Consider the following 21,069-nt stretch of genomic DNA (forward strand, 5'->3'; position numbering starts at 1 on the left):
TTTGCAGTTTCAAAAGCGGGTCCCTACCGATGAGCATCCCAGGGTGTAATGGGAGGTGCTGTCGGTAGGGCAGTAAAAAAACGCTCTTTTTCTTAGAGCATCTACCTCATTGCACTGAACGAGAATGTGGAGAACCGTAAGTGGCGCTACACATCTCTCACAAAGTGGCGGATTCCTGGTAGATAGAAGATGTGAATGTGTGGAGTGTGTATGTCATGTTCTGAGCCTTCTTAGTGTTACTGCTGTGTGTCGTGATTTTGATAGTAGCGGCCACTTACCTAGTTGCGGCTTAATAGCAAGGAGTTTATTGTCTGTGTATATTACCCACGTGCTCTGCCAATACCCACTGAGCTTTTGTTTCAGAAACGGTTTCAAGTCAAGTGGAGGGATTGGTAATAATGCATTGGAAGTAGTGACGTTGACGGAAGCAGCCAGCTTGTCGGCCAAAATTGTTCCCTTGTATCTCATGGTGTCCTGGCACCCAGCAGACAACGGCATGCTGTTTTGATGTGTACACAAATATGAGTAAAGTGACACCAGCACGGGGTTCTTGTGTTTTTTAGGAGTTTTCAGAGCTTTGAACACACTTAGGGAATCTGTGTATATTACCACCTTTTGTAATTTTATCTGTTTGATGTGTTTTACGACAGCCAGTATTGCGCAGGCTTCTCCTGTGAAAATACCTGCATCAGTATGAAGAACGCCGGTTTCGGAAAGGGATTGGCCTACCGCTGCATATGACACAGAAGTGTTAAACTTTGACGCATCCGTACAGAACTCAGGGCATGTGTATTTACGTTGTAGTTCTCGGAAGTATGTATGTGTGCAAGTGGTGAGTTCCTATAGTGACTTCAACAAAAGAGACATCACAGTCTATAGAGTGCCACTGCCACGGTGGCAGATATGTTGCAGGAGCCATCAATCTGCGTTCAAAAAGAAGCACACCTGTTTCTCCGGCCAGGCCCCTTACACGGATCGAGTAGGGCTGCTGGAACGAAAGACGGTTCTCGAACAAACCATAACAAGACAAATGATTACTTGTAAAATGAGAGGGGTGTTTCTTGTCTGCCTTCACCTTCAAAAAGTACAAAGAAGACAGGTAACATTTTTGTAGGTGGAGCGACCTTTCATTCGAATCCACTTACAGATTTTCTACAAGGCTAGTTCGAAAAGCAACCGCAGAGAGGCGAATTCCTAGATGGTGGACAGGGTCGATGATCTTCAAGGCCGATGGTGTTGCCGACTGATAGAATAAAGCACCATAATCTAGGCGTGTGTGTACGTCTTTTATATAAATTCATCAGGCACATCTTGTCACTGCTTCACGTAACGCGGGACAACTTTCAAAATGTTCATTGTTTTTAAGCCCCCTTTTTAAATACTTGATGTGTGGGATGAATGTTAGTTTTTTGTCTAATGTTAGTCCAAGAAACTTGTGCTCGGTCTTCACTGGCAGATGTTGACCATGCAGGTCAATGTTGGGGTGAGGATGGAGGCCCCTTTTTCAGCAGAACAAGACGCATGTGCTCTTGTGTGCGTTGAGTGTAAAACCATTTTAATTTGCCCATTGAGATACCTTGTTCAATCCTAGTTTAATTGACGTTGGTACAATGAGATGTAGCAAGATTTGTAACCAATCTATACATCATCGACATATATGCAGTAAAATTATTACGTGGGAGAGACAGGTGCAAGGAGTTCATTTTAACTATAAAAAGTGTGCCGCTCAATAAACCTTCTTGTGGCACTCCTGTTTCTTAGGCAGATACTCGAGATAGGACAGTGCCAACTCGGACACAGAATGTATGGTTGAACAGGTAGTTTTCGATAATTGTCAACATTCTACCCCGCACACCTAAATGTGACAAGTCTTGCAATAGGCCAAAGCGCCATGTACTGTAATATGCCTTTTCTATATCGAGGGACAGAGAAAGAACAAAATTGCTTATGAACAAAAGCGTTGCAAATTTGTGCCTCGATATGGACAAGGTGGTCAGTGGTAGACCGAGCTTCTCGAAACACACACTGGAATGGGTCAAGTGAGCCATTAATTTCAAGGAAGTGCATCAGGCGCCTGTTAATCATTTTTTTCGAAGACCTTGCGAGACAGCTGCTTAATGCTATCGGCCTATAGCTGGAAACTGAGGCTGGGTCTGAGGGTAGCTCACCGAAAGACCATATCGCATTGTACAGAGAGAGGAGAGCTATCTGAGTTTCAGTGGGCCGGCGTTTTAACATTTCATATGCCACACGGTCCGGGCCTGGGGTAGATTTATTGCAGCAGGTAAGTGAGGCTTGTAGTTCAGCTAAAACGGAAATGTTCATTGTATGTCTCATGTGTTGTCGGTTCACGCTCAAATCTCTGTTTTTCTATTCTCGTTTTGTATCGCTGGAACGCTTTACTATAGTGTGATGAGCTGGAGACCTGCTGGAAGTGCCCCCCAAGAGTGTTTGCCTGGTCTTCCAATCACTAGAGGAAGTGTGTGTACTTGTCGTCTTTCTTCCTTACTAACCATGTTCCAGACTCTCGCCTCATCTGTGTACGAATTATTGCCTGATAAGAATTTATGCCAACTTTCTCTTCTCGCCTGTCGAAGCACCCTCCTTCCTTGCGACTTGATATTCTTGAAGTTTATAATATTATCGGCTGTAGGCGATTCTCTAAGTCACTTCCACGCCTTATTTTGTTATTTGCGTGCATTACGTCACTCATTATTCCACCATGAGACTTATCGTCTGCCTGACGGTACACATGTTTCTGGTATACATTTCGTTGCTGCATCAACCAAGAAAGCTGTATAGTAGCACACAGCACCCTCTATGCTTAACGCCGCCATGTCAGTCCAAGTTAATACAGTGATTTTTTGAAATTTTTCCGAATCGGCTTTGTGGATGAGCCATTTAGGACGTGTAATTGTTATTGATGTGCTGATCACGATAAGAAAATGGTCACTTCCATATGGATATTTGATGACTTCCATTTAAATAGAGGTAGGCTTGATGGAGATGTTATGCTGAGGTCTATCGATGAGTAGGTGTTGTGAACATTATTGTTACATGTTGGCTTTTTACGATTTAGGAGGCACGCGCCAGAAAAAAAAGAAACTTTTCAATCAGGCATCCCCGCGCAGCGCAGCGAGTGTCGCCCCATAAGCTATTATGCGCATTAAAGTCCCCTAGGATAACATAAGGTTCTGGGAGTTGTATAATGAACAACTGGAATTCCTGTTCATTGAGTTGGTGATGCGAGGGTATGTAAATGGACCAAATTGTAATTACTTTGTTGAAGAGGACAGCTCGGGCGGCCACTACCTCAAGGGGTGTCTGAAGCGGTAAGTGTGAACAAGCTGTTCTTTGATGAACTATGATGGCAACACCGCCAGATGATGTGACAGCATCATCCCGATCTATTCGAAAAGCAGCGTAACTACGTAGGAAGTTTGTGTGCTTGGATTTTAAGTGTATTTTTTGCACACACAGAACTTTTGGTGTATGTTTGTGTAGAAGTTCTTGGATATCGTCGAGGTTTCTCAGCAGTCCTCTGATGTTCCACTGTAGTATTTGTGTCATTTTATTCTTATGTGGTGCTGTGTGTAGATAAGTGCTGACTTAGGTTAAAGGGCTTTTTTGGGGCCTTGTGATTTAGGGTTTCTTTTTTTTGGCGAGCTCCGAAGAGTTGCCCCTATCCTTTGGTGCTTGACGCGCCGGAAGAGGGGTACTTCTATCCATCACCTCCTGCGAGGTGGCGGATGGTGCCTGATTAGCAGGCACGTTCACAGAAGTTTCGAACCCTACAGCGGGTGCAGTGGTCCTGGGTTCGGAAGACTCTGAAGTCTGCTGAACCTATTTATCAGGAGGCGTAGCAGCACAGGCTACTCCTGCCATAGGTGCAGGCGGCGCGATCGCGGTCACAATTTGCGTGACATTCGCGGGTTTAGAAAGATGTGATGCGGCGCCCTGGCGCGTCACATCTGCAAAGGAAGGATAGTGTTTCTTGTAGAGAGAGAAGCGCTGGCGTGCCTCTTGAAAAGAGAGATTGAATTTAACTTTGAGTTCAAAACTTTGTTTTTCCTTTTTCCAGGATGGGCACAATCGCGAGTAGGTGGGATGGTCTTCTTCACAGTTTGGACAGTGGGCTGCTGCAGTACACTTTTCCAATACTTGTTTATTGGCGCTGCAATTTGCGCAAATTACACGCACTCTGCAGCTTTGCGATCTGTGTCTGAAGCGCTGACATTTGGAACACCTGCGAAGATTTGGTACGTAGGGCCCGATTCAAAGTTTGCAGTAGCCGGTTTCAATTGAATCGGATAAGTTGCTCGTACCAAAGGTGATAATTCTGTGTTTTGTTGGTGTTTCTTTTTTGTGTTGTCGTATGACTATTCTTTGAACCTTTACTACATTCTGGTCTTGCCAGCCTTCTAATAATTCACTTTCGGATAGTTGGAGGAAGTCATCATCAGACACCTCACCCCGAACTGTATTCGTAGACCTGTGTGGGCGTACTGAGACTAGGATGTCTCCAAATGGTATAGGTGTAGATAGGTTATCACATTGGAGCTTGTTGCGTACTTCCAAGAGGAGGCCGCCGCTTCGCAACTTCGTTACACGGTATCCTGGGCCGATCGCTTCGGTGAGTGTTTTCGAGATAGGTAAAAGTGAAATTGCTCAGACTGTTTTGTTTTCTTTTTTACTATGCACGGCATGAAACTTGAGAAAGGACTGTTTTGGTTTTGAGAAAAGGAACGGTTCTTCAGTGCACCATCTTTTCGGGCGGCGATCAGGGAGGGGGGAAAAGAAGGTTATACAGATTGCGTAAAGTTCGGTGGCAATGGTGGCCCCCTACCACCAAGCGCAACAAGGGGACGCTAAGAGGTTGAACAGTCAACACTTGAAGACACCAGCCATGCATCGCCGCTATAACCGAATATAACTACCCAAGGTTGGGCAACTTCGCAGGGTGAACCCTCGGGGCCAGGAAATAGGGAAGTAAATGGATAAGAGAAGATGACAGGACAGATAAAAAGTGATAGATAAAGACAAAAATGTAGGCAGAGAGAGATAAGAAAAGGCAATTGCCGACCCAATGTCCAGACTTTGTGTGACATTCATGGGCGCAGAAAGATGTGATGCGGCACCCTGGCGCATCACATCTGCAAAGGAATGACGATGATGTTTGATGTTTTGTGGTGCAAGGGCCAAATAATGGCTAAAGAGCGCCAGTTCATCTAGAAATATTGAAAATGATTGTGATAAGCGGCTGTATAAGTGCCATAAAATTCCTCGCACTAAGGCGGGTAAAAACATAGAAGAAATAAAATTGTGACCATGCCGTAAAAGGCGTGTGGCGTTAATGGATGACAAAAGTTTCTGATGTGGGGGTGCCATCAGCACCAAGAGGTTTTCCGGTAGCAACTGGCTCTAAGATTGTTAAGCTTTTCTGCAATATCATTCAGTCTTCATATGCAGTGACTAGAAGCATGCATTAATTGTTAACTTGATTACACAGGCCTGATCCAGAAGCTACCGGAAACACCACTGAAGCGTGCCACTGAGCAGCGCCGACAAGTGGCCACTTCTGTGGATGATGGTGAAAGTATGTGAAAAAATTAATTCAAGTAGGGTTTTCAAGTGAAGTTATGGTACGATTTAATGTTCATCTTTTGGCTGCATGCATAAAATAAAGCACGTGTATAGGGAGAGCTATATACGTCTTAAAAATTGATTGATATTTCATGTTTTGTGGCGCAAGGGTCATTTCAATACCAAAGAGAGCTAGTTCATCTTACTAGAGATATGGACAATGATTGTGATAAGCGGCTGTATAAGGGAAGTAAAATTCCTCGCGCTAAGGCGGGTAAAAACATAGAATAAAATTATGACCATGCTGTGAAAGGTGTGTAGTGATAACGGAAGACAAAACTTTGTTGTAATAAAAACGATGGTGGACATGTATGGCATTATTGAAAGTACCTCACTCGTTCCCATCTTTCTGTACAAGGGCCGTGAGGCAAGTGATTTGTTGAGTGTAGCCACCGCGACGGAGACCTCTCTGGAGAGGTCATGCTACGGAATGCCCGGGTTTAAGATAGGAAAAGTACGAATTTCTAAAAAAAAGCTTACCATGATTTATGAGTAAAAAGTGGTTCCCTGCCGACGAACATTGCAGGATGGAGTATTATCTGTTGTCGGTTGGGTAACGAAAAGCGTTGTGTTCTCAGCGTGTCTAATTCTTTGCACTGCATTAGAATTTGAAGTACGGTGAGTGCTTTTCGACATCTATCACATAAAGGTGGATCGGTACCGGACAAAAGAAATGAATGTGTTGTGTGTGTGTATGTCCTGTTCTTAACCTTGTAAGGATTACTACTGTGTGGCATGATATTGATACTGGTGGCCAATGATCAAGTTACGGCTTGATGACATGCAATTTATGACCTGTGTATGTGTCCCATGTTCTCGGCCAGCAGCCCCTGAGCCTTCGTTTTAGAAAAGGTTTTAAGTCGAGTGCAGGAACTGGTATCGTAGTATTGGAAGTGGTTTTGTTGGCGGTTCCAGCTAGCTGGTCCACCAGAACGTTGCCTTAAATTTGCGGTGTCTTAGCACCCAGCAGACTACAACATGCTGCTTAGATGAGTAGACTGCGCATAAGAGCGAAAAAGCGAGACAAGGACAGGGTTCTCGGGCTTTTTAAGAGTTTTGAGAATTTTTACTACGCTGAGGCAATCTGTATACAATATTACCTTCTGTAGTTTTATTTGATTATTGTGTTTAATGGCCGCGAGTATCGCAGAGGCTTCGCCAGTGAAAATGCATGAATCAGAGTGCAGAACACCGGCTTTCGAGAAGGATAGGCCGACGGCTACATACGAGACAGAAGTGTCCGACTTTATAGCATCCGTAAAGAACTCAGGACATGTGTATTTCTGTTGTAGCTCTAGTCTGGATATGTGCATTTGGTGCATGCTTCGTAACCTCCAAAAAAGACACGGCGCAATCTTTAGCCTGCCATTGCCACGGTGGCAGGCATACTGCGGGAGCCATCAAACGGTGTTCAAGTGGCACACCGGTTTCCTCCGCTAGGCCCCTCACACGGAGTTAGTAGGGCTATCTCATAGAAGGCCGTTTTTCAAACACAGCAAGGCTTGACAGGTCCATATTGTGGAATGTGATGGTGATCCTTGTCTGCATTTGCATTAAGATAATATTTAAAAGACATGTAACATCTCTGTAGGTGGAGCGACCATTCGTTCGATTCCACGTACAGGCTTTCCATGGGACTCGTGCGAAAAGCACCCGTGGAGAGAAGGATGCCCTAATGATGAACAGGGTCAAGCACTTCAAGGGCAGTAGGTGTCGCAGAATAATACGCTGTTGCCCCATAGTCTAGGCGGGTACGTGCCAGGCTTTTATGCAAATCTATTAAACGCTTCTCGTCGCTTCCCCGCGTAGTGCGAGACACATTTAGAACGTTCATAGCTTTTATGCACTTAGAAGTGTGGCAGCTTGGGCTAGTTGGTATGGCATGACAATAGTTATAGCGCGAGAACAAAACGACGACACAGAGACAAGAAGGGCACGAGCGCTTGTGTCCTTCGTGTCCTTGTCTCTGTGTGGTCGTTTTGTACTCGCGCTTTTTAAGCACTTGTTTTTCAAATATTTTAGGTATGGTATGAAGGTTAGCTTGGTGTCCAAGATTAGGCCTAAGGAATTGTGTTCCGCAATAATGGAAAGACGTTGCCTACCCAGTTGAATATCGGGTTCGGGATGAATGCCTATCTTCCTGGAGAACAAGACACACGTGCTTTTCTGTGCATTCTGTCGAAACCTGTTTTCTTCAGCCCAATTGGAGACTTTATTGAAACCAAGCTGAACCTGGTGCTCACACATGGCCAGATTGCAAGATCTAAAAACCAAGCTGGACGTCATCGACATATTTACAATAAAACATACTGCGAGAGATGGGCAAGCGCGAAGAAGTCATTTTAATAATAAAAAGTATGCAACTAGGTACACCACTTTGCGGCACACCTGTTTCTTGAATATATGTCCGAGAAAGAACGCTGCCTACTCGAACTCAGAATATCCGGTTTGACAGGTAGCTTTCGATTATAGTAAGCATTCTGTCACGGACGCCAAGATGGGGCAGGTCTCTTAGTATTCCAAAGCGCCATGTTGTATCATATGCCTTTTTGTTATCGCGGAACACAGAGAGAAAATATAGCTTATGAACGAAAGCGTTTTTGATCTGTGCCTCAATACGAACAAGATGGTCGGTGGTGGATCTAACCTCTTGAAACGCGCAATGAAATTGGTCGAGCAAGTTGTTCGTTTGAAGGAAATGTACAAGTCGGCATTTTGTCATTTTTTCGAGAAGTTTGCATAAGCAGCTTGTAAGCGCAATAGGCCTATAACTCGAAACTGAAGAAGAGTGTTTGCCCTATTTCAAAATGGGATTAACAATAGCCTCTTTCCAGGAAGTAGGTATAGCGCAAGAAAAGCAAATAGAATTGTACAAAGTAAGTTTTTTTGCATTTCGATTGGTAGGTTTTTTAACATTTCGTAAACCACACGGTCAGAACCTTGAGCGGAATCACTGCGGGAGTTCAGTGATGTTTAGAGCTCAGCTAAGCTGAAGGCTTGGTTGTATGCCTCGTATCTCGTACATTTGTGTTCGAGATTCTGCTTTTGTATATTTATTTTTGTATTATTAAAAAGCATCAGTATAGTGAGACGAGATGGAAACAGTTCGAAGTGTGCATCGAGGAAGCTCGCCTGATCTTCCAAGGTGCCACCCTGTGTGTTTACACGTGAGAGTGTGCGTGCTTGTCTTCCTTCTAACCTACCAATCATGCTTCAGACTTTTGCCTCCTGTGTATATGAATTGATCCTTGTAAGAAGTTTCTGCCAGCTTTCTCTTCTGGCCTGCCCACACGTTCTCCTGGCCTGAGGCTTCATTTTCCTAAAGATGTGAAAATTTTCGGCTGTCAGTGTGTTCCGAGGCAACCTCCATGCTTTGTTTTGCTGCTTGCACGCATTTCGGCACTCAGAGTTCCAGCACGGCACACGTCGTTTTCCAGGGTGTCAATTTGTTTGTGGGATGCATTTTGTTGCTGCATCAACCAGAAACGCTGTGAAGTAGTTGACAGCCGCATCAATGCTTAAAGTGCATATGTAGCGCCAACTTAAATGAGTGATGGAATAAAACTGTTCCCAGTCGGCTCTGCTTAATAGCCATTTGGGAGCCTGTGGCGGGCATTCAGTTGCTGTAGGTGTGTTCAAAGCAACAGCAAATTGGTCACTTCCGTAAGGATTAGTGATAACTTTTCAATGAAGTGAAGGTACAAGCGATGGGGAGGGAGGATGTTTATGTTTATAAGAAGAAAAAGAAGACGAAATTGAGCCCCGCAACTGTCTGCATCAGGGTGCGACACATCAGCAGTAGCTCAACGGGATGGGGGTGAAGATGGGTTAAAGGGATAGGAATAAAGGTGTAGAGAGAGAGAGAGAAAGAGAGATGCGCTAAGCCAGCGAGCGAGGGCATATCGAGGGGATAGGACAGATAGGAGAGATGGAAACACGGTCACAGGATTCCGAGGGCGGGGCACCACTTGCGAGAGCTCTTGTCGGCTTCAGGAGAAGGCGTAGAACAAGTACAGTAGGTCAGAGCTACGCTGTCCTCGGAGATCGGCGTCAGTACATGACGTTGGGCGAGCCCAGTCGGCCAGAGCTACGCTGACGTCGAAGATCGCGAGGGCACAACCGGTCGGCATGGAATCCAGCGAGCGAGTCCTCCAAGCGATGGAGATACTATGCTTAGGTGTATGGAGGAATAGGTATTGTTAGCGCGATTATAATAAGTTGGTTCTTTTCAATTCAAGAAACACGCGCTGGAAGAGAGAAGAAACCGTTCAATCAGTCGACCTCGGGCGTCACAACGAGAGTCGCCCCATAGCCTTCTATGCGCATTCAAGTCTCCAAGGAGAACAAAAGGTTCCGGAAGTTCATCGATTAAGGAGCTGGGATCGTGTTTTTGTTGGTGATAGCTCAAAGGTACGTAAAGAGTGCAAATTGTGATCAGTTTGTAAAAAAGCACAGCTCAAATAGCCACTGCTTCAAGGGATGTTTGGAGTTGTAAGCGTGTGCATGCAATTCCTTGATTCGCGATAATGGCAACACTTTCGAATGATGTCATGGCGTGATCACAGTCCTTTCATAAAATAACGTGTTTACGGAAAATGTTGGTGTGTTTTAAATTTAGTTGTGTTTCCTGTACACACAGCACTTTTGGTGAGTGTTCGTGTAAAAGTTTTTTGCCGTCGTCAAGGTTTCTAAGAAGGCCCCTGACGTTGCAATGTATAATTTTAGTGTTCTTGGTGAATTTGAAGTAGTGTTGTGTGTACGAAAAGCGAGTGGCTGTTTAGGTGCGTAGTTTGAATTCAAGTAACAGGGCCGTCACCAGGCCCTGTCATTTGCTTTTTCTGTTTTCTTGGCGCGCTCCAAGAGTCACGCCGCTTTTTTCGCACCAAGGGTACCGAAGTATCCATTTCCTCCTAGGAGGCACTGGATGCCCGCACGTGCGAGCTGATGGTTCGAAATCTGGGCCTCACCTGTTGAGGCGAGGCCTTGAGGCCTGAGGACCCTGGGGTCTGCAGTCTCTGTTCGCGGGTAGGCAGAGAAGTCTGGACTACAGCCGCCTTGGGGCATGTGCCACAACCGCTGGCTCGCTATGCGCCGGCCGAAGGAGTGGCGGGGGCTGGTTCGGCGGTGACCCTGACGCGCCGCATCAGCATATCTAGGTCCATAGATTGGTGAGACTCTTCGCCCTGCTTCCTTAAAAGAAATGTTCTCCTTCACCTTCAATGTAATTATCTCTTTTTCTTTCTTCCAGTATGAGCAGGAGTGTGTGTATGCGCCATGGTTTCCTTCACAGCTTATAGAGTTTGGCGGTTGTTTGCAGTTCTCGGACAATTAGCCTAGGACTCCACATTGTGCACAAGTCTGGCGACCACGCCAACTTTTAGAGCCATGGCTATACCTCTGGAATTGGAAGCAATGGCGGAGGTTGGGAATGTATGGCCTAAAAGAGGTCTTCGTGTACCCTGTTTGAATAGATTCCGGCAGTTTACTGGAAACAAACGTGAGTATAAGTGTTTCGTTGGTGTTTATTTGTTATCTTTTTCTGATGATGACTTTCTGTACATTAGTGACATTTAGGCTCTTCCACCCCTCCAAAAGCTCAGTCTTGGTCAGGTCAAGTAAGTCTGCGTCAGGTACCCCTCCTCGAGTTATGTTCATTGATGTGTGTGGTGTTACGGCGATTGGTACGTCACCGAAAGTTGAGAGGCCACCTAGCTTTTCAAATTGTTATTTGTGTCAAATTTTAAGGAGAAAGTCTCCGCTAGCCATTTTGGTTTCCTTGTTCCAGCCCTGAGAGTTTCGGTAAAACACCAGGCAACTACGAATCGAGATACGGTCCTGCCTTGCTTTCCAGTTTGCTCACAATGAATAAGTGTGGACGTAAGGAAATGTTTTTACTGGCTGGTTGAAAAGATTTGTGTCATCGGTGCGCACCCGCTTTAAGCCGGTACGATCAGTAAGTGGAGCGAATGCTGTATGCATGCCGGTCTTATTTTTATTCAGCAACGTTGGCGGCCATCCACTACGGAGCCCAACAGGGGGACACTGCAAGTTTGCGAATAGTGACAGCTAGCAGATGTCAGCCGTAAAACACTGCCATAACCCAATGCGCCTAGACGAAGCTAGGCTATTTGCATAGAGTTAACCATAGCCGCCAGGAAAATTGGAAGTAAACAGAAGAGAGAAGTAGACTGGACAGACTAAAAGTGAGAGATAAAGATGAAGATGTAGGGAGAGAGATAGGAAAAGGCGACGGCCGATTACCCCAGGGTGGGTCAGCCCAGGGGTGCCATCTACGTGCAGTCGGGGCCAAAGGGGTGTATTGCATCTGCCGGAGGACCTTACAGGTCCAATCACCCGTAATCGGCTCAACCCCCAGGATACCGTTTTCCTCAAACACAGCTCAGACGCGCACGGCTAGGCGTAGGAGGGAGTCGAAACCCCCCTTAGTTCGGGTACGTGGTGTCGCTACACACCAAACGCCTGCTTGCGGAGACGCCCCTGCGGCGATCTGTAAATGAAGGAGGGTGCTTGTTGTAAAAAGAGAAGCGCTGGCGCGCCTTTTGAAAAGAGAGACTGAATTTACTTAAGTTCAATAATTTGTTGTTCCTTTTCTAGGATGGGCACGATCGCGAGTAAGCGGGAGGGTCTCCTCCACAGTTCACTCAGCGGGCTACAGCAGTGCAATCGTCCGATGGGTGTTCGTTGGAGCTACAGATTGCACAAATCGCGCGCCCTCTGCAGCTTTGCGACCCATGTCGAAAACGCTGACATTTCAAACATCGATGAGGATTTGGTATGTAGGGCCTGACACGAAGCTTGCAGCAGCCGGTCTCAATTTTATCCGGTAAGTCATTGGTACCGTAGGTGATAAGTATATATTTTTTGGTGTTTCTTTTTTGTTTTATCGTATCACTATTCTTTGGAACCTCACTACATTCTGGTCTTACCAGCCTTCCAATAGTTCACTCTCTGATAATCTATGAAGGTCGTCATCAGAAATGACACTGTGAACTCTATTCAAGAATCTGTGGAGGCCCATGGAAACTGGGACATCCCGAAACGCTACCAGTTTAGGTAAATTGTCTTATTGGATCTTGTCCCGAACCTGCAAAAGGAGGTCGCCGCTTCCCAACTTAGTTACACGATACTCTGTGCCGATTGTTTCAGTGAGTGTTTTTGAGACAAGAAAAGATGAGATTGCTCGGAAAGTTTTGTTTTCTTTCTGACTATGCACGACATGGAACTTGGGGAAAGACTGCTCTGGTTTCGGGGAAAGGAACGGTTCTTCGGTGCGCCACCTTTTCGCGCGGCGATCAGAGATGGGGGGGGGGGGAGCTGGGCATACGGATTGTGTAATTTCGGCGGCGATGGTGGCCACCCACCACCGAGCCCAACAATGGCACGCTACAAGGTTGGATAGTAAGCACTTGGAGACGCCAGCCATGCACCGCCGCTATAACCGAATATAACTACCCAAGGTCGGGCAACTACACAGGGTTAACCCTCACCGCCAGGAAATTTGGAAGTAAATGGAAAGAGATGACTGGACAGATAAAAAGTGAGAGAGAAGAAGATGTAGGAAGAGAGAGAAAAGAAAAGGTGACTGCCGATTTCTCCTGGGTTGGTTAGCCCAGGGGTGCCGTCTACGTGAAGCTGGGGCCAAGGGGGTGTGTTGCCTTTGCAGTCCCACTTAAGCGAGCCATCTTATAAAACTGGTCTCAATTGGGTTTTTATATGAGCCATTTGGAAACATGTGCAGTACATCTAGATGACATTAGTGTACTCAGGTATATAGGAAAGTGGTCACTTTCATGAAGATTCTTCGTGGCTTTCCATGTGAGTATCGGTGGTAGCGATGGAGAGAAAATGCTGAGGTCCATTAATTACTAGGTATTATTATCCGTGCTATAGTATGTTGAATCTTTTCGATTGAGGAGACAAGCACAAGAAGAGAAAAGGAACTGCTATATAAGGCAGCCTCGCACTTCACAGCGAGAGGCACCCCATAGGCTACTATGAGCATTAAAGTCCTCTAGGACAAGATATGGTTCTGGAAGTTCAGCTATCAGCGACTGAAACTCGTGTTTAGTCAGTTGATGGTGTAGCGGTATGTATATACTACAAATTGTTACCAATTTGTTGAAGATTACAGCTCGGACAGCTACTGCTTCCAGAGTTGTCTGAAGGGGTAAAAGTTTACAGACTGTTCTTTGATTAACGATGCTGGCAACACCACCGGATGAGTCGACATCATCATCTCGGTCCTTTTGAAAGATAACGTAATTGCGAAGAAAGTTAGTGTGTCTTGATTTTATGTGTGTATCTTGCACACACAGCACTTTTCGTGTTTGTTTGCGTAAAAGTTCTTGGATATCGTCGAAGTTCCTCAGCAAGCCTCCGACGTTCCACCGTTGTATTTGTGTCATTTTGTGTGGTGCTGTGTGCACAAGAATTGTTATTTCAGGTTATGTATCCTTTTGGGGGCCCTGTAATTCAACGTTTTCCCTTCTGGGCGCGCAAAGTGTTGCGCCATTCGTTCGGCGTCTGAGGTGCTGGAGGAGTGGAACTTGTATCCATCACCTCCTGCAAGGTGGCGGATGGCACCTGATGAGCAGGCACATTCAAGGAAGTTTTGGACGTAACTGCAGGTGCAGAGGTCCAGAATCTGGCAGACTCAGAAGTGTGCTGAATTTGTTTGGAAGGCAGACTTTGAAGTCTGCTGAAACTGTTTGGCAGGAGGCGGAGCAGCACAGGCTACTCTAGCCTTGGGCGCAGATGACGCGACCGCGGTCACACTTCGTGTGACTATCAGAGACGCGAAAAGATGTGGCGCGGCGCCCTGGGGCGTCACATCTGCAAAGGGAGGAGAGCACTTGTTACGCTGGGAGAAGCGCTGCCACACCTCTAGAAAACACAGATTGAATTTGACTTTAAGTTGAATAATTTGTTTTTCCTTTTTGCAGGAAGGGCACGATCGCAAGCAGGCGGAAAGGTTTCCTTCGCAATTTGCACAGCGGGCTGCAGCAGTAGAATTGTTCCATGGAGGCTCGTCGGAGCTACAGTTTGCGGAAGTCGCGCGCCCTGTGCAGCTTTGCGATCCGTGTCCAAAGCGCTGACATTTGAAACACCTACGAGGATTTCTTATGTAGGGCCTGACACGAAGCTTGCAGTAGCCGGTTTCGATTGATTGGGGTAATTCGCTTGTAGGAAAGGGATAATTACGTGTTTCGTTGGTGTTTCTTTTTTGTCTCATCGTATGACTATTCTTTGAACCTTCACTACATTTTGGTATTGCCAGCTATCCAATTATTCACTCTCTGATCATCCAAGAAGGTCGTCATCAGAGATGACACCGCGGACTGTGTTTAACGATCTGTGGAGGCCTACAGAAACTGGGAAACCCCCAAACGCTACCAGTTTATGTGAGTTGTCACAATGCAGCTTGTCGCAAACCTCCAAAATAAGGTCGCCGCTTCCTAACTTGGTTACAGGATATCCTGGGCCGATTGCTTCGGTGAGTGAAAAAAGGTGAGATTGCTTTGACTGTTTTGTTTTCTTTCTTACTATGCACGACATGGAACTTGGGGAAACACCGCTTTGGTTTCAAGAAAGGAACGGTTCTTCAGTGCGCCACCTTTTCGGGCGGCGATCAAGAAGGGAAGGGGGGGGGAGTTGGCCATACTGATTGAGTAAAGTTTGGCGGCGATGGTGGTCACGCAGCACCAAGCCCAACAAGGGTACGCTAGAAGGTTGAATAGAAAACACTTGGAGACGCCAGTCATGCATCCCTGCTATAACCAAATATAACTATCCAAGATTGGGTAACTACTCAAGGTTAACTCTGGCCGACAGGATACTTGGAAGCAAATGAAAGGGAGAAGATGACAGGACAGATAAAAAGTGAGGAAGGAAGGAAGGAGGCAACAAAAAAGTGAGAAGGCAGGGAGGTTAACCAGAAAGCCATCCGGTTGGCTACCCTACACTGGGGGATTAGGGAAGGGGACAAGAAAGACGAGAAAGATAGAAGAGAGGGAAAAGAAAAAAAAAAGGGTGGGGGAGAGACTGACAGTAATTTCACTGCAGCGTGTAGAACTCTACCGCATGTCAGAGGCATTCACACAAGCCTGTCTTTCTCAGGAGACAGTGAGTTAAGGACGAAGATGCAGGGAGACAGAGATAGGAAAAAGGCGACTGCCGATTTCTCCTGGGTGGGTCATCCCAGGGGTGCTGTCTACGTGAAGCTGGGGCCAAAAGAGTGTGTTGCCCCTGCCGGGGGGCCTTAAAGGTTCAAGCACCCGGCGTCAGCTCAACCCCCAGGATCTCCTTTTCTCCGGACACAGCGAAGCCACTCATGGCTAGGCGTGCGAGGAGCTCGGAAAACCCCCCCCACCCGTCGGCTCGGGTCCGCGGTGTTGCCGCACACCAAACGCCCGCTTGTGCAGACGCCCCTACGGGGGTTTGAAGGCATTGTTGCCACTAGTCTCATGTAGAATAAGAACGGGCAAGCTGTCAGCATTGTTCAGTTGTCGGGTTGCGGTTCGGTTGAATGATTCGGCATGTTTTAAAATCGTTAGAAAGAATGCGCGGCTTCTATAGCTTAGGAGTTCGCAAGGAGCCCCAGAATGCATTACGAAACGTTGCAATACAAACGTGCCAACGCCATGGGCTGCAGGAGTGCAGATGTTTCGGCATAGCGTGTCAGGTGGTCCATCGCGACGGCAGTCTAGTGGTTACCAGTGATAGTTGATGGTAGTGGTCCATAGTGTTCGATGCCAACGCTATCAAAGGGTCGACTAGAACAAAGAAAATGCTGCGACGGGTACACTTGTTAAGCAGGTAACTTTTGTCGTTTGCACCCAGCAAACGATCGAATAAACTTCGGCACGTGGAATTATACAGGCCATGTCAATTAAATCAGAGTCGAAGCTTACCGTATGTCTTCAAGAGTCCTGAATTCACGCACTGTGAGTGAACGTGGAAAGCGTCGCCAACCGACCACTGAAATGGCGGGGTATTTAGGCAACGATCAGCAGCGTTGAAGGACCAAGCAGTTGAAGGATTCATCTTCCGAGCAGCAAGTTTTTTCAGGAACGCCAAGGAATGACAGGTGCTGTTCACGTGTAGCATGTGGGCAGCGCCAACGACGAAGCTAGATACGTCCTTGAGGAGCCCAAGGAGAGCTTCTGGCACAGAAGGGCGAGAAGCGTGGACGTGGAGAGAGAAAGACTGCATTTTTTCGAAAACTTGCGCGCAGCAGCACATGTCCAAACCATTGTTTACAAGGTAATGCTGCTTGGTGATTTCGTCGGGGACGAAAATGTGACGGCTTCAGAGTTGGCAGCTCGCAGCCTTATCTGCAACCTGCTGTTGGCGTAACTTGGACGACACAAGGACCAAAACTTGGACTGGCACAAGGAAAGCGCCTGGGTCCTCAACTTTGCAGCGCAGCCTTTTACTGCAGTATGTCCAACTAGCCCCCACACAAGCTTTTCTGTTCCCAGAACGTCGACAGTAGTAACAACAGTTATTACCAAGCTGCTGTGACGAGGCTGTGTGATGGTCACAAGCTTGCGTGTGGTAGCATGGGCGCGTCGCAAGGTGCTGATCTAGGTGTCGTTGAATAGAGCTGAACTGCCTGTCGATTTCGCTATTGCGGCGCACAAGGTCGGTACTCTTGGGTGTAGCATTCACAGCTTGGACGGTGGGCGATCGTTGTAGCAAGGATACCTGAATGATATCAGCAATTTGGTAGAGAGAAAGTGTAAGTTTTGTCTGCAGAATTACGTGGACGTGCGATTTAAGTCATTGGATCTAAATTGCTTGCAGGAAAGAATTCCGATCATTCGCGCTCGGCAAGTGCTCGGCACTTGCCGGGCTTGCCACTTGTCAGGCTAGTGCTCGGCAAGTTCTGCGGAATGAAGATGTACCACCAGGTCATCTGTCGGTGACGAGTCGCGTAGAAGTTGGACCTTGAGATGCTCGTAATTATTGCCCGTCCGTGGATTAGCGAGCATAATCCGGACCTTGTTAGCGTAGCGTGCTTCCCTATAAGCGATAACATAGTCGTATTGGGTTCAAACATGTGCTATTCGTGACAGGAAAAATTCAGCCTCGACTTGGGCTACCCATATTTCTGGTGAGTCCGCCCAGAATGATGGAAGCTAGACAGCGGCACGCCAAATGTTATGTGCGGCAAGGTGCGGTATGCCGTTTGCAGAGGTGATGGGGTCTTCAGAGGAGCCAGCAGGCACGGTCAAAGTCAAAGAGCTGTCGCTGAGATTCTGCTGCGCAGAATGACTGCGTTGGCGTGGCCGCTGCTGAGGCTCTTGCCCTTGTTTATGGACGAGCTCCTGTTGGGTGCGGAGGTGCCTGTGTAGTATTTCCATTCGTTGCTGTATGGCCTCTTGCACGTGAATGATGGTGCGTTACTATCCGTTTTGCGGGCCACCAGATGTGAGAATGTCATATCGACGGTAAGTTGAATTTCAACTGAAGGCCCCCGCTTCTGCTTAGAGGGGTCAGTCAGCCGCGATTCACGCGACACTTGGCAGCAACACTGCGAACAATCCCACCCTTTCATTCACAACACCAAATGATCCCACCAAGCCTTCCAGGCCGGCACAATACGGAACAAACTCATACAAGTTGATGAAAAGCCCACAAAGAACATTCCCCGCCGAATGGCGGTCAATGGAAAATACTGAGCGAAGCATAACGGCAGGAAAGCAAACAAATTCACACGCAGCTCGCAGGAAAGGCGACCCAACGACTCGCATTAACGGACACCCCAAAGCGGCCTGGCCTCTGCTCTGCAGCACTCAAGGAGGAAAACCCTGGCGTGTCGCGCGACTGTCACCACACCGCATCGTTATCTTCCATTGCCCTGTTGGCAAAAGACGTGGGAGCTAGTCTTCTCTTCCTTCTTATCGGATAAACTTTCTGTCTCTCCTACTGTGTCCTTTAAAGACGATAGTATTTTTTGGGAACCTTGGACGTAAACATTTTGGTCTGTCTGTCTGTCTGTCTTTTTGTCATTTTGTCCACCCTTAATGGTACAATAAACGGCACCAAAGTGACCAAACGATGCCCCAAACGGCCGACCCCATCCCCAGCGCCCACCAATATTGCTCAAGATTCCACATTCATTCTTCTGTGATTGTCAATTAAGAAGCAATTATCGCGCGTATCTGAGGCACCATAACAACACCTCAGTATATGTATGTGTATTGTTTTAGTAGAAAAGGCATACATAAGTAATTCTAAGGACCGTAGAATTTATCACGCAGCGCTGACTACGCAGCGCTTGCCCTGAAAGGCGTTTGCAACGCTTTCCTAAGACGACACGGTGGTGGCACCTACCCGTCGCCTTGCGTTCTACACCTTATCACCTACACTCTAAGCCAAAAGAGAGCAACGGGGGTATAGGGGTTGCTCCTTTTAGAGAGCAATTGCATTGCCACTCCCTTTACTCCCATAAAAGGAGTAACTGCAGGGGGAGGAACCGTTGCTCTTCTTTCAGTTCCTCCTTCGGAGGATGAACAGTTACTCCCTCCAGTTGCTCCCTGCAGACCAACAGTTACTCTCACCAGTTGCTCCCCTAAGACCAACGGTTACTCTTTACCATTCCTCCCGCATGTTCGCAGTTACTCTCTGAGGACCAACTGCACATGCTTCCAGTTACTCCTTGTAAAAATTACTATTTATCTCGAGTATGCTTGTCCCACACTTAATACATGGCGAGAGCTCCTTGGAAGAGCACTGCTTGAGTGCTTCTAACACAAAAAGTGAACAATATTGAAAGGAAAAGAAATGCTTTATTGTTTATATTTTTTTTGAGGCCACGTGTGACCACACGTAGAAGTAGACTTTGCCACACCACAGCCAGCAGTAAACAAGCGCCATAATACATCAAATATTTTCTGTGTCTTACGTGGAAAAACAATCTTGAATATCTAGCATAGGGCAGTCTGTGTCATCAATGGTGAGAGAAGGGCAACTTCTCCAATTCTGAAGGACTCCAGTTTCGCAGCTGGTGTTTCCATCAGGCTAACGAAGCGGAATGTCACCGCAGGTATATGTGAAGCATCTCATTGCTGCAAGAAAAAAAGAAGTATGAGGTTTAACATGCCAGAGTCAATACACAACAATGAGTCACACACACTGCAGCAGCGCCTACATTGTAGGATGTCTACTGCAAAATGAAATGTGAAAAAATGGTAGGTTAGGCCAAACGTTACTTGGCAAGCTATATGAATGCTGATATTGTAGACACTCTTCACATGATGTCTCAGATAGCAATATTATGAAAGAAAACGTGCAGCACCTCAAGAAGGCATATCTGTAGCAGTTGAAGATGTCCTTAGGTTCAGTTAACTTGTTTCCTATACACAGCTGAGTGGCTGAGTGACATTTCTATGAGCCCATTCACCAATGGGCATTCTAAGCGAGATAATGTGTGTGGCGAATAACACGAACCGTCCGCTCATGGTAAAATACATATTTAGCTCGTGCACATAGTTGCTCTCGATTCTACTATTCTATCATACGCTGCTGCGTCTTGGATTGTGCAATACCTGTAAGCACAAGCCAAGCATGCAAAGCCTGTTTGAAAGCAACCATTTGCAGAGGCTACATGATAATCTTCAGTATATTTCCTTGTACCTGACGCAAACGGCTGGACAAAACTATGGGCAAATAAATGTAGACCGTGCTACCTTCAAAAATGCTTTAAATTTAGGAAACTAGGGTGCACTTGTACACTCGGTTGACGAGCAAAAGCCACGAGAAATGTGAACGAAGGAATATATCTTAAGGCATGCACAGATATTCTGATTCCTTGTTTGACAATGTCACTCACAGATAGCTTGCCAATACATATATATCTGAGCGCAACAATATGTGAAGCAGTTATTAGTCCAACGTCTTGTTGGTTCACAGCCGAACAGGTTACTGCTCTGTTAGACAAATTGGAATAAGTGCACCGTGGTTTAAAAAGGCGTTATTAGAAGATAGCGCCTGGTGTGAATGTCTGCCTATTTATTTTGTACTGCCTTCTACATGTGCCACAAAGATATTTGTTGAGGATGTGCTACCATTCAAGCCAACATCACATACTTGGTCAACGTGATGGAAATACAAACATTAGGAACACTGCCACCTCTAGTGAGAGCATAACACTTCATGATCTTGGAACAATAAGGAGGTGCACAAGAAAGTTAAGCCCACTCTTGCATAACTTTGAACGAGAATTTTTCAGAGTGGGAGAGGTCAACATGCTGTGGCACTTTTAAACCCACGAAACATCTGCACAAAACAGGGTAATGGCGAGTCAAGAAACGCTGTTATGAAGGCGTGCGCATGGATAGCTTTGTCAATGTGGGCCCAAGTGTTATGCTTTGTGCAAGCCAAAACCCGTGTAGATAGGGA

This window comes from Rhipicephalus microplus, unplaced genomic scaffold (assembly GCF_043290135.1).
Source record: "Rhipicephalus microplus isolate Deutch F79 unplaced genomic scaffold, USDA_Rmic scaffold_23, whole genome shotgun sequence".
Lineage (NCBI taxonomy): Eukaryota > Metazoa > Arthropoda > Arachnida > Ixodida > Ixodidae > Rhipicephalus > Rhipicephalus microplus.